This window comes from Hemitrygon akajei, chromosome 8, assembly GCF_048418815.1.
Source record: "Hemitrygon akajei chromosome 8, sHemAka1.3, whole genome shotgun sequence".
Classification (NCBI taxonomy): domain Eukaryota; kingdom Metazoa; phylum Chordata; class Chondrichthyes; order Myliobatiformes; family Dasyatidae; genus Hemitrygon; species Hemitrygon akajei.
Window position 1 is genome coordinate 159623476 of NC_133131.1, and position 13288 is coordinate 159636763.

General features: G+C 44.3%; 1 protein-coding gene across 1 annotated transcript in view; it reads right to left on the reverse strand.

Moving 5' to 3' along the window:
* Window positions 1–13288, reverse strand: part of dpp6a (dipeptidyl-peptidase 6a) — a 1522610-nt gene that overhangs the window by 1368105 nt on the left and 141217 nt on the right. The gene's annotated exons all lie outside the window — the stretch shown is intronic.

Genomic DNA, 13288 nt, shown 5'->3' on the forward strand with positions numbered 1-13288 from the left:
ATAATAATCAACTTTTGGAATTTGTTAGGAATCCAAGCACTTGATGGCTTAATGAATCAGTGCAGGAGATCTGTGAGCAACAACTGAAAATGCTGGAGGAAATCAGCAAGTCAGGAATAAACAGTTGACATTTCAAGCCCACTCTTAATGCTGCAAATTGTGTTGAGTAGTTAATCAAGCAACTACTCTGATTTGCTATAAAAAAAATTACCCCACAAAGGAACATTGATCAGGTGGTACCTTAAAGCAATACAATATATTAAAAAAAAGTACACATGATAATCCTGACTATCCTTCAAGGTTCAGTGCATTGTCTGAAATGAAATGTGAGATCTCATCACATTAGAGTTCAGAGACCGATCAGATTCTGACAAGCTTAACAGTCTGATGTTTCTACAAAGACAGTAGAAGTTTTGGCTTTAGGGGGGAATGAAGTTAACGCCAAGATCAGATCAACAAGATCTTACTGAATGGTGAACAGGCTCATGGGACGACAGTTCCTGCTACAATTTCTTCTCACTTTATGTCCCAAGTCTAAGTTTCAAAAATATGAGCTTTGGCTTCTGATACACCTTCTCCATTCCCTTATCTATTCTTGGTATTCTAAAGTCACTGGTAAGGCCATTAATTAAAAATCAACACATTGGTTAGTTAAGAAGAGTGCTCTTTTTGTATCTCATCGTATATAACCAGAGCTGTCTGAACAACTACCAACAACATATCACCAGTGGAACCAGAGGAGCCAACACACTTGACCACTGTTATACCACCATTAGGAATGCTTACCATGCCATCCAATACCACACCTTGGAAAGTCTAATCGTCCGGCTGTACTTCTACTCTCAGCATTTAGGCAGAGATTAAAGATTGCAGCATTAGTAGTGACGACCAAGAAGGTGCGGTCAATGGTGGCAGAGGAGTGCTTATGGGACTCCTTTGAGATGGTAGACTGGACACTATTCAGGGATTCATCCTTGAGTCTAAATGAATATGCCACAATTGTCACTGATTTCTTCAATACCTGTGTGAATGAGTGTGTGCCTTCAAGAACCTACCAGACATATTCAAATCAAAAGTGGTAGATGATCCAGGAGATTTGTAGTCTGCTGAGGGCTAGATCTGTGGTAATCAAGTCCAGTGTGATCCAGAAATGTACAGGAAATCCAGATACAGCCTACAGAAGGCTGTTTTATGGGTGATTGAGGTTAGAGACAGAATCAGATGCACGACAACTCTGGCCAGATTTGCAGGCCATTGCTTCCTACAAAGTGAAACCTAAAATCATGAATGACTGTGAGGCTTTACTCCAAGATGAGCTCAATGCCTTTTATGCACACTTTGAAAGCAAGAATAAAACTACACCTGTGTGAATCTCTGCAGCATTCGGTGACCCTGTGATCCCAGTCTCAATGTCAGAGCATCTCTCAAGAGGGTGAACACTAGCAAGAGGTCAGGCCCTGATGGTGTGTGTGTACCTGGCGGAGTTCCGAAAACCTGTGCCAACCAACTGGCAACATCTTCCATCTCTCAGAGATATCAACCTGCTTCAAAAAGGTTGATCATACCAGTGCTCAGGAAGTTCAGGGTGAGCTGCCTCAATAAATATCCACCAGTGGTACTCACATCTACTGTGATGAAGTGATTTGAGAGTTTGATCATGGTTGGGATTAACTCCTGCCTAAGTAAAGACCTAGACTAGCCACAATTTGCCTTTCACCGCAATAGCTCTACAGAGGATGCAATCTCATTGGCTCTTCACTCAGCCTTGACTCACATGGGCAAAAGCAATACCGATGACAGGCTGCTGTTTACTGATGGCATCTTTGTGATCAACACAATCATGGTCTCAGTTCTAATCAACAAGTTCCAAAACCTGAGCTTCTGTACCTCCATCTGCAACTGGATCCTTGACTTGCTCACCGAGAGACCAGTCTGTGCAGATTTGAAAGAACATCTCCTCCTCGCTGACAACACTAGTGCACCTCAAAGATGTGTGCTCAGCCCACTGCTCTACTCTCTCTATGCCCGCAATTATAGACAAAGACAAAGCTTAAACAGCATCTATAAATTCTGTATACATTCTGATGGCAGAGGGGAAGAAGCCTCATCAGAGAGTGATGAGGAGGTGTTCAGGAGTGAACTAAATCAGCTGGTTGAGTGGTGTCACAGCAACAACCCTGCACTTAACATCAGTAAGAGTAACAAATTGATTGTGGATTTCAGGAAGGGGACGTTAAAGGAGCACACACCAGTCCTCATTGAGGAAAGGGTGAGAAGTTTCAAGTTCCTGGGTGTAAACATCTCTGAATATCTATTCTGGGCCCAACATATTGATTCAATTACAAAGAAGGCATGACAGCAGTTATATTTCATCAAGAGTCTGAGGAGAATTAATATGTCTCCAGAGGCACTCACAAATTCTACAGATGTACCGTGGAAAGCATCCTAACTGGCTATATCACTGTCTGGTATGGAGGGACCACCGCACAAGATCAGAAAAAGCTGTAGAAAGCTGGGAGCTCAGCCAGCTCCATCATGGGCACTAGGCTCTTCACCACTAGACACATCTGCAAAATATGATGTCTCAGAAAGTCAGCACCCATCAGTAAGGACCCCCATTCCCCAGGATACGTCTTCTTCTCATTGTTACCTTCAGGGAGAGGTAAAGGAGCTTGAAGCCACATGCTCAGTGTTTCAGGAACAGCTTCTTCTCCTCCACCATCACATTTCTGAATGGACAATGAACCCATGAACATTTTATCGGTATTCTTTTTGCACCACGTACTTATTTAATTATTTTTAATACATTCTTCTTATTGCAATTTTCACAATAGTTTTTATTATGTATTGCTGGCACAAAATAAATCAGGAGGTGTGCCAGTGATATTCTGATTCTGCTTCCTCCACTACAGAAAAGTGGAATTAAAGCATGAGTTTGTCTTTAGATTTTCCCTTATGCAGCCAGTTTATGTTATGCGGTGATGGTCTGATTGATTAAATTTACACAGAAGGATCTCAGCAGTTACAATTTTTTCAGGAAACTAATTTAGATCCTACAACTTAAAAATCCTCATGCCTTTCAGGCAATTCTTTCAAATATACATCCTGTTCCTTAGTGAAGAGGACTATGGTGGTTATGAGCAAGGATTTTAAAACAACCACATCATATTATTTTCAATCTACGAATTTCATTTCCTTTAGTCCAAAAAGATTCCAAGAACTCTAAGTGCATTTCAAATACTTCAGGGTACACGGCAAAGAAATAATTATCAATTAGGAAATGGTGTTGCATGAGAAAGTAATTTCAATGCGAGGTCTTTACTGTAATGAGTTAAAATTCTGAAGCTCCAAATCAGTACAGCTGTAAAGTGAACTATCTGCACAACAAGAAAATGTAACTGGATTACCGGAAATATTTTTGAATCTAATTTTGAGAAAGGGAAAGAAATTACGTTGATGGAGATGAATGCGAAGCTCAGTGAAATGGAAATGCTTTGATCTAATCAACTAAGGAGAGATGCTTTAAACATGTGCTGCCCAGGACTTGTGCTTGTGAGTTTAATTTATCTTCAAATGATTTTTTTTTTCCTCTAAACTCAGCCTTCACTGAGCTTTTGCAATTTCATAATTCATTAAAAAAACCGAAACAGATGTGCCAACCCCAATACTAGCAAAACCAGACATAGACTAGTGACTTGGGTAGTTAGTTAAGTGTCTGGCATCCTTTGACAAAGACACTCTGAGTTCTGACACAGGTTGAAATTACTAAGTGGACAGTATCAGAATCAGGTTTAATATCACTGGCATATTGCCATGAAATTTGCTGTTATTCAATAGCAGTACATTGCAATACATAACAATAAAACTGTAAATTATGATATATTTACATTTTAAAAGTTTATTAAATATGTAGTGCAAAAACAGTAAAAATTAGTGAATTAGTGTTCATGGGTTCAATGCCCTTTCAGAAATCTTTTGGCAGAGGGGAAGAAGCTAATCCTGAATCATTAAGTGTGTGCCTTCACGCTCCTGAACCTCTTCCCTAATGGTAGCAATGAGAAGAGGGTGATGGGGGTCCTTAATGATGGATGCTGTTTTATTTTGAGGAATTTCTCCTTGGAGATGTCCTGGATGCTGGGGAGTCTAGTGCCCATGATGAAGCTGACTGAGTTCATAACTTACTGCAACTTAATTCGATCCTGTGCTGTGTTTCCCACCACCCCATACCAGATGGTGAAAAGATTCATGGATGAACGTAAAACATAGAAAACCTACAGCACAATACAGGCCCTTCAGCCCACAAAGCTGTGCCAAACATGTACCTACCTTAGAAATTACTAGGCTTACCTATAGCCCTCTATTTTTCTAAGCTCCATGTACCTATACAAAAGTCTCTTTAAAAAACCCTATCATATCCATGTCCACCACCATTGCCGGCAGCCCATTCCACGCACTCACCACTCTCTGAGTAAAAAACTTACCCCTGGCATCTCCTCTGTACCTACACCCCAGCACCTTAAACCTGTGTCTTCTTGTGGCAACCATTTCAGCCCTGGGAAAAGGCCTCTGACTATCCACACAAATCAACTCAAAGTCTCCTTGTAAAATTCAACATTCCCCATTTTAAGATTCTTGCTGTGGCTGCCCAAAGTAGAGGAGGAGCAACTTAAAAGGTATAGAAGACAATGGGTCCATACAACAGCAGTATACAGAAGACCAGCATAAAAGGCAAGAGGAAACAGTCCACTAACTATAAACCACAAAACTTCATCAATCATCTGCTTCCCCATTTTCCATTCTGGATCCCTTCTTACCTCTTCTCTTCTCCTCCTCCTCTACTTGTCAGCTCCCTCTTTCTCCCCTTTCTCTCATGGTCCACTGTCTCTTTCTATCAAGATTCCTTCTTCTTCAGCCCTTTACCTCTTTCACCAATCACCTCCCAGCTTCTTGTTTCTTCTCCCTTCTCCCACCTTACTCCCTCACCTGGTTTTATTTGCCAACTTGTACTCCTTCCCCCCCACCCCCAATACCCCTCACCTTCATATTCTGACTTCTTGCTGCTTCTTATCCACTCCCATTGAAGGGTCTCAGCCTGAAGTAACGACTCTCCACTGATGCTGCCTGACTTGCTGAGTTCTTCCAGCATTTTCTGTATGCTGCTCTAGATTCCCAGCTTCTGCAGAACCTCTTGTGTTTACCGCCTGCACTGCTGTGAAAGGATCTACAGTTCCCACATCAATCTCCTCAGCCACCTCAGAACTAATAAATCCAGAGAGGATGCATGTCATCCTTAAACCCAAGGGATTGCCTTAGGTATTCACTTTCCAAGAAGCAACAAAATCTAGGCATTGAAATCTTGGGAAAACTATAAAGAGCTCTTGATTATGGAAATCCACATGCTTTAGATCCCCAATATTGCAATGCATGATGTGATTTCATCATTCACCATGAATGTGTGTGGATTCAAACCAGCAAGTGCTAGTGGTCACCTTTCCAAAAGACGTGTTACAATTAACTTTTTTCTATTGCATAAAACCTAAAAACAGAATAATAAATGCCAACATTGTCATTGTTACCAGAAAGATAATAAGGCTTCCTCTTTTAATTGTGATCACTGTATTGAAGACACCAACAATGTTTTCATAGACTGAGCTTCCAAAAAGCATCATTACCACCTTTCAGCCTAGCAATTATCAGTGGTATTTCTTTCTTTTTAATGCATTACAAGAACTGTCTGATTGCAGTAACATAGATTTTCTTCTGAGAAAATCAAGTCTCTATTCTATGACAAAATATGGACTTTTATTCATAAAAGTGAGCATTGAAAAGACTCTGTACCTAGCATTGTTTGAAGATATTAAACACAGCACTAATGGTAAGGCATTGCATTTTATATAGGCACTCAAATCTACATTCTCCCCTGGAAACAGAATGACTTTTATTCTATATTAAGTTAAAATGTGCCATCCATTTAGCCAAATTTTACATGCCATATATGAAACTTCTTGGGTCTATGTGCTTTCTGCAATGTTTGTGCTGTTATATATTTTCAACTCACAAATTTCCATTACAAAGCACAGAAGTTTCACAAGCAATTCCAAGTTGCCTTGTGTTGGCGCATTGACTGGTCATTATCATCATTGTATGACGTAGGCAATCAAGGTCCATGACCATGATTGTTCTTGGAAAATGCCTCTACAGAAGAGGTTCACTATTACCTTCTTCTGGGCAGTTTCTTTACAAGACAGGCCATTATCAATTCTTTTCAGCCTGGAGTCAGAGGTCACATAACTAGGACTTGTGATACACACCAGCTGCTCATACGACCATCCACCACCTGCTCCCATAGCTTTACATTACCCAGATCGGAGGTGGGGGGGGGGGTGGGAAGGTGTGAAGCAGACCTGCAGGCTGGCGAAGGGAAGTAGTGCTTTACACCTTCTTTGGTAGAGATGTAAATCCACCCTGCCACTCAAGGCTGGTAACTTTATATAAAGACATACGGGGAAATAGAAGGACAGAATATGCCTCATTATACCTGCGCCTTCCACTTCTGAACACATTATGTCCCAGTCTCTTAACACCTTCTTCATCATTTGAAGACCCACGCCCAGAGAAACCAATCAATTACTAGGTTCCTCCCAATATGATTTCCTGATTTCTGCATTGTAGCGGATCTAAGGGTTGTGGGGGAAAGGCAGGTAGGTGGAGATGAGCCCATGGCCAGATCAGCCACGATCTTATGGAATGGCGAAGCAGGCCCTACTCCTGCTCTTATTTCTCTATTCAAACATTAACTCCTGCTGAAACCCACTGTGACTCATAGAAGGTCAGATGAAATATACACAAGCATAAACTAGATACATAATGCATGGCCTGGTGTTGCTGTTTCATTTGTACTAACTTTATTTTCCTTCCAGTTCTTTTCTTCTGTTTAATAAATATTATGAACTAACGTTAATTACTCAAGGGAATATAAGATGTATTTATGAAATGCTCAGCGCAATCTTGCAGCACAGAACTGCACAGCATTCTTCAATATGGGACAAGCAAGGAAAACGTCGGTTCGGCCAATCTTTCACAGTTGTTTATAAGGAGTTCCTAAGGCATAACTTAGCTACATGTTAAAAGGGGAATACATCACAGTCATGCATGCGGCACCGACAGGAGTGAAGTAAAACACGAAATATCTACTATATTGAGCCTGTCCTTTAGAGAATTTGCTTCAAAGATCCGTAATTGTGTTTGGCGCTCCCACCACGCACACAGGCGTACACTTACAGAGTGTTCGCTTTAACAACTACATCCAAAGTCACAGAAACGCCATCCTGATATTGGGACGAGGTCCACATGCCAACCTACTGAGTGAACGCGGTTTACCTTCTCCTTTACAACTTTTGTTGCTTCCTCTTTAAAGCTTTGGACCCCAATACAGCCGGCAGGAATGGACATGTTTCTCTGATCTGTCCCTGCTACAGCGGCCAGCGGTTATTTGATCTTGTTTGGCCGGCAGCAGGTGTACCGTTAGGACCTCACCTTCATGATGCCTTCGAGCTGAAGAGTTGATGCAAATGTTTACGCCCGCAAATAAAACTTCTAACGCAGACACACAGGCAGGTAAATAGATAAAGAAAGCTACAACGCATGAGGAGTTTTCGACTTCCGAAAATAAATCTTTAAAACTACTGGACAGTAGCAGATAAACACACACGCACAAGCCAAGCGGATCGAACTGTCTCTGCCGTCCTCAACACCAGCATTTAATAATTTGATCACTCACAATGCCTGATACTCCTTGAATTCAATTGCAGAACGAGCTAAATGCACGTTCGCTCGTTCTCGAGGACAACTTGTGATGTCGGAGCAGAAGCTCACACTCATGCTTGCTGCTTGCCCTCATGAGGAAGGGCCGGTGAGTGCTCGCCGCTGTCCCCTTCACTTACCATCACGTTGCCTTGCATCTTAGCAGTTTTGATCATTGACTGTTTTCTCATCCTTATCCTTTTAACTCAACTTCAGTGATATCTTTTTTTTTTCTCTCTCTCTCACACACACTGGCTTTCAGTTGACTAGTCAGGTCGCGTTTCCTCTTTCAAGTCAGGCTGAGGCGGTCAGCGAGCAGATCTTTAAGGAGTATCCCAGAGCCTACAGTTTCCAATGCCGCTGCAGCTGTTTAACACCATCGCTTGTCCGATTTCACTGCACTCTGGAGCAGGTGACTGACTCTCATCCCAAGGGGAGGATAGGCGATTGATCTAACGTAGGGGGAACATCTTTTGTAGTGAAGACCCATATGAGTTTCCCTTCTGAAAGCAAAAAAACAATCAAACGTGCCAGAAAGATGCAGACTGCCGGGTTCACTGCGATGAAAAGACCCCTAGTTCTGTCAGTTACTATAACTGACAAGTGTCTAGCGAGACTGTGACTCGGGGATATTGAGAGATAGCTTGGACCAGCCTGAGTGGAAATAAATCAAGCTGCCGTCGGTTACTATTGAGACGCACGTTGCGTTTCTATGGTTGCATTAATATGGCCCACAGCCCAATGCAGGAGAGGCGGAAGTGTCTCAGTTACCACTCACTTTGAGTTGGCCACACCCTCGAAATCATTTTCAAAAGCTAAGTTAAAGTTGAACCGATTCTGCGATGAAGGGGAGCGGGCTGCCGCAGGCAGAAAGTGAGGCTGATTTTTTTTTTTCACATGTGTACCATCTTAGACCATTGACACGCCATGGGATGGAGCTCCCGTGGTTATACTGAGGGTGGCAAGCGCTTCTGGTTTGAACTTCCGCCGCCGATCAAATGAGAGGGCTTGTCGGAATAGAGGGGAGAGGTCAGAGTGTGTTTGTACACAAGCCACGTACTCCGATCGCACCTATGCGTTTTATATTAACACGAACTTCTCTTGAAAACAAGTGGTGAATTCATACTTTCAGTGAACTGGAGAGAATTGCTGGGGGTGGGGGGTGGGGACTGTTTTATTGGACACTGGTTCACGGCGTAGCGGCGCGGTAATCAGCTCCTGTAATTAAAGAGAGCTTAATGAAGGAACGCTTAACGATTCTCGCCTTTTCGCTTCAGCAAGCCCGGCTGCTGCCTCCGAAATCACCGGGTAGAATGCATTTAATTACTTTGTCTAATGCGTCCACGCTAAAAGCTATCCCAATATTGCTCCCCCGGCTGCACCGAGACTGCAGCGCAGGTCTGTCACTTTCTTGATTTATCGGGGGCTTTGTAAAATGGCTCTGACCAATTGATTAACATATGCTGTCAACTGTTGATACATGATCTGATTTAAGATTTAATATGAGAAAGCATTCAAAATAATAAAAAAAAAACGAATGCGCGTGCCTTAAAAATGAACCACCTATTCCACACCTTAGGGATGAGCCAATTAACACTGGAAGATTTGGAACTCCGTTTTAATTACGAGGGCGAATTCCTTGCGCTGAATCATCTCCTTCGTCCGCAGCGGAGCGGCGCGATCTTTCCCGACGAAAGGTCCCGGCCTCTCTCTGTTCCTCTCCATAGATGCTGGCTGACCTGCTAAGTTGCCCCACAATTTTGCGTGAGTTCTTTTCCGGTGGGGTGGATATAATGCATGGTGTACGGGGTATTCGGGGAGGGGTAGCATCTCTGGTGAAGGGTGCTTGTCGTGTCCAGTCTGGGGCAGCTCACTCGCCTTTGGTTCCCTACCAATGAGCTGTTGACATGCGACTGCGGCCGCACCCCGGTGGGCTAAACCGGATGAGGGTAGCCGGCGGGCCTTATGCCCCGGTGAGTGAGGGAGGGCATGTGAAATCAGCTCAGGCGGACTGGGCGGATGAGATCCAACGGCAGGGAGGGCGGATGAGATCCAACGGCAGGGAAGGCGGATCTACAACACCCTCCGCCACCTCCAGTTTAAATTCCATGCGGAATATTTTGGAGGACCGAGAAACCAAGGGCGAAGAGCATGACTGGGCACAGAAGAGGTCATGGGCATCCCAAGAACCAAAGTCGATTACTCGTACCACTGGATCCGGACTTCCGAGGTTGAGAGTGGAACTGCCTCAGTCTCTCGCGCACTGGTCTCCAGACATTGTTGGACAAGCAACCACATAGCAGTGTGTGTGGTGGCAAAAACAGCCACAAAAGGACTTGTTTTTTAAAAAATATTTCACTTTATGACGGTGTGCCGGGAGTGCAGACACGTCGAGTGGCACAAGTCCGGAGTTCCCAGAAGGAGATGTCCGGCGCGCTCCCCTTCACTGACTGGCCGTTGAGTTCAAGAGTTAGGCCGTCACGTTGCGTGAAACCACACCTGGAATAATGCGTGTAGTCTTGGTCGCGATACCACAGGAACGGTGAGAGAGGGAGTGTCTACTTTCTCAACAGATGCACCATCAATAACTCTCTGAGACATGAGGCGAGATATAGGCTCTTATTGACTGGAAGAAAGAACAAGCAGCAATTGATCACCACACTGCATCCTGGAGACTGAGGCCGGGGCGGTGTCTCCAATCGCCTTTATACCGGGGTCTGTGGGAGGAGCCACAGGAGCAGTCAGCTGGGGGGGGGGGGGGGCGTGTCCAGACAGGTATATGTAGTTCACCACAGGGAGCAGAAAAGATTCCCAGGGATATCGTAGGGTGCTGGTGGGCGTGTGATCTGAGAGGGGTGGGCTGGGACAGTTGTCCCTGGAGGGAAGGGGTGATTTATAGAAGTTAATAACATCATGAGGGACAGGAGTAAAGATGACGGTCACTGTTAGGGCATGGAATCTAAAGGAGAGGGGAGAGTGAGGAAAAGGACTTGAGGGGCAGCGTTTTCACGGAGGGTGGTGTGGAAATGTGGAACATGCTGCCACAAGAAATGGTAGAGATGGGTATGGATAGATAAGACTTAGAAGAATGCGGGCTGAATGCAGGCAAATTGTACTAGCTCAGATAAGCACCTTGGTCGACACGGATACGGTGGGCCGAATGGCTCATCTCTATGCCTAGATAGGTCTGCCGTGTGGTAAACCGTTGTTCACACAGGTTTGCAAGTAATTCTTCTTAGACGGTAATACATTTAGCTGCGTTTACTGTTCAGAGCATCAAATGCTACTAGGAAGTTTAACAATAGAACGTTAAATTCTGGAACACTACATCACGCGGCTGTACACAATGGCGAGTTTTGATGGAGGTGGCTTTAGAATTGTGCAATATCATCATACATTGGAGAAGACAAATGGTTCCAAACCCACTGCTAAGACTTGAGAGTAACATTCAGACTGACGCACAGCTCAGGTAACACGGCAGGTGTCAGAGATACCATCTGTCAGATCGATCTCGAGTAGATATAAATCTCTGTGCGCTTGTGTCCACGTCTCTCTGTATCCCCGTGTGCGCATGTGCTGCTTCTCCGAAGGTCATCACTTTGTCGTGTGGAGAGACCTGTGGGTTCCCGAGATCCCGACAGCGATGCCGTCTGCAGTTTAGCCATCTGGCGCTCAGCTCCTGGTGGGGTCACTTATGGCGGTAGAGCGATCCAACCGAGACCTCAATGGTGCAGCTAGCGGAAGGTGATGACACACCACAACGGCAGTGGATGGGGCCCCGGCCGCCTTGTCACCGGACCCCGACCTGATCTTCAAGGACCTTGTGGTGACTACTGGTGCATCTTCTCCCCGCGTTAAACTAGATCACGCACAGACAATCCACGTTAACGTTTAGCATTACGTCCCAGAACGATCAGCAAGTGGCGAAGGGGGCAGGATTGGGATTGTGCCCCACCGCACTAGAAAATGTGGATCCCGGATCGGCCCCTACAGCCACCCAAGGACCCATTGGACAACCTCTTAGGTGGAGAACATCGTACTCGAATGTGTGTGGGGGTTGGGGGGGGGGGGAGGAAACCAGTCCGCTGGTCACCTTTATCTCAGCTAACGTTACAGGCACCGATTATTTTGCGACGCTGTGCCGTAGGCCTCTCATACCCCATAGCAAAGGCAACCCTTCAAAAATTGCGGATTGGTTGTGAAGGCTTTTGGGATGTTCTGTGATAGTGGAAGATGCTAAATAAATGTAAGTAATTTATTTCTCACAATGCTGATGTACCTTCCTGGGTTTTGTAGATTAAATTTTCAAAGAAGGCATCCACTTCCTTGTGTATTATTCATTAATGTTAGTCATTTTTATTGGGTGTATCTTGAGGCAGCAGCCCGATGCAGCTGTATTCATTACCCTGCCACATGATATATCACCTTCATAACACAAACTACTATCTCAGAACCAGAGAAATGGGCCAAGTCACTTCCCAGAGCTGTTCTGTTAGGGCACTGATATGTATTTTTGTATACAGTGCGCAATAAGATAGCTTATAGCGCACCTCAAGTTTAAGGCTTGAAACTGATTTTAAAATTGACGAATGAAAGGATGTCATGTCTCAGCTCATTGCAAAGTCAAGATTTCTTTAAAGAACGCCAGTACTTATTCCAAACTAAATACTACACATCATGGCAAAAAAAAAGAACCTAAAGATTGACTCATTTTCTTAATCTCGTTCACTGATCTTTGGTCCCGTTTCGTTAATACATCTTTTATCTTATTTTCATCGCAGTCCCATCTTGCAGCTGAACGCCGGTTCCCGAAACCCTGCGCCCCAGATGTGATTTCCCCGCTCCAACGTGACCAAAGCGCCGCCTGTAGGAGAATCGGGACCGTGCGTGCGACTCCTTCCGACGTGAAGTCATCCTCCCCACAGTTCGATTAAGGAGCAAGACATGACTCTTTCGAAAGGCTCGCAGATTTTGGGCTTGCCTTTGCAGATACTCTGTCAGTCGGCCTTGATGGGTGTTTGGAAAACCTATAAGCATTTAGGTTGAGTGCTGATTCTGCCACCATATTTCTTGGCCGAGTTATTCTGGTTTTAAGGTTGTGGGCACCCACAGGTATGGCTTTCCTTATTCCCCTTGAGAATCTGTAGGTGAGCTTCCTGCTTATACATACGGGTGTATGAATTAATAGAGGGGTAGACCACTTGGCCCCTCAAGCGTGTTCTGCATTTTAACACTATGCCGCATCTGACAGCAATGTCAATTCTGCATTCCTGTCCAATTGCAGTAACTTTCCACCTTCTTGCTGATCAAAAATTTATCTGCATACATTTTAATTTAAAATAAATTTTGCTTCCAATGGTCCATGTGGAATTAACACACAGAAGGAAGTGTTTTAACGACCTGAAACTTTGTGTAGGTTGCACTTTTGGAATACTGCATGCAGTTCTGGTTGCCTTGCTGAGGTTCACCAGTTTGCTGCCTACAT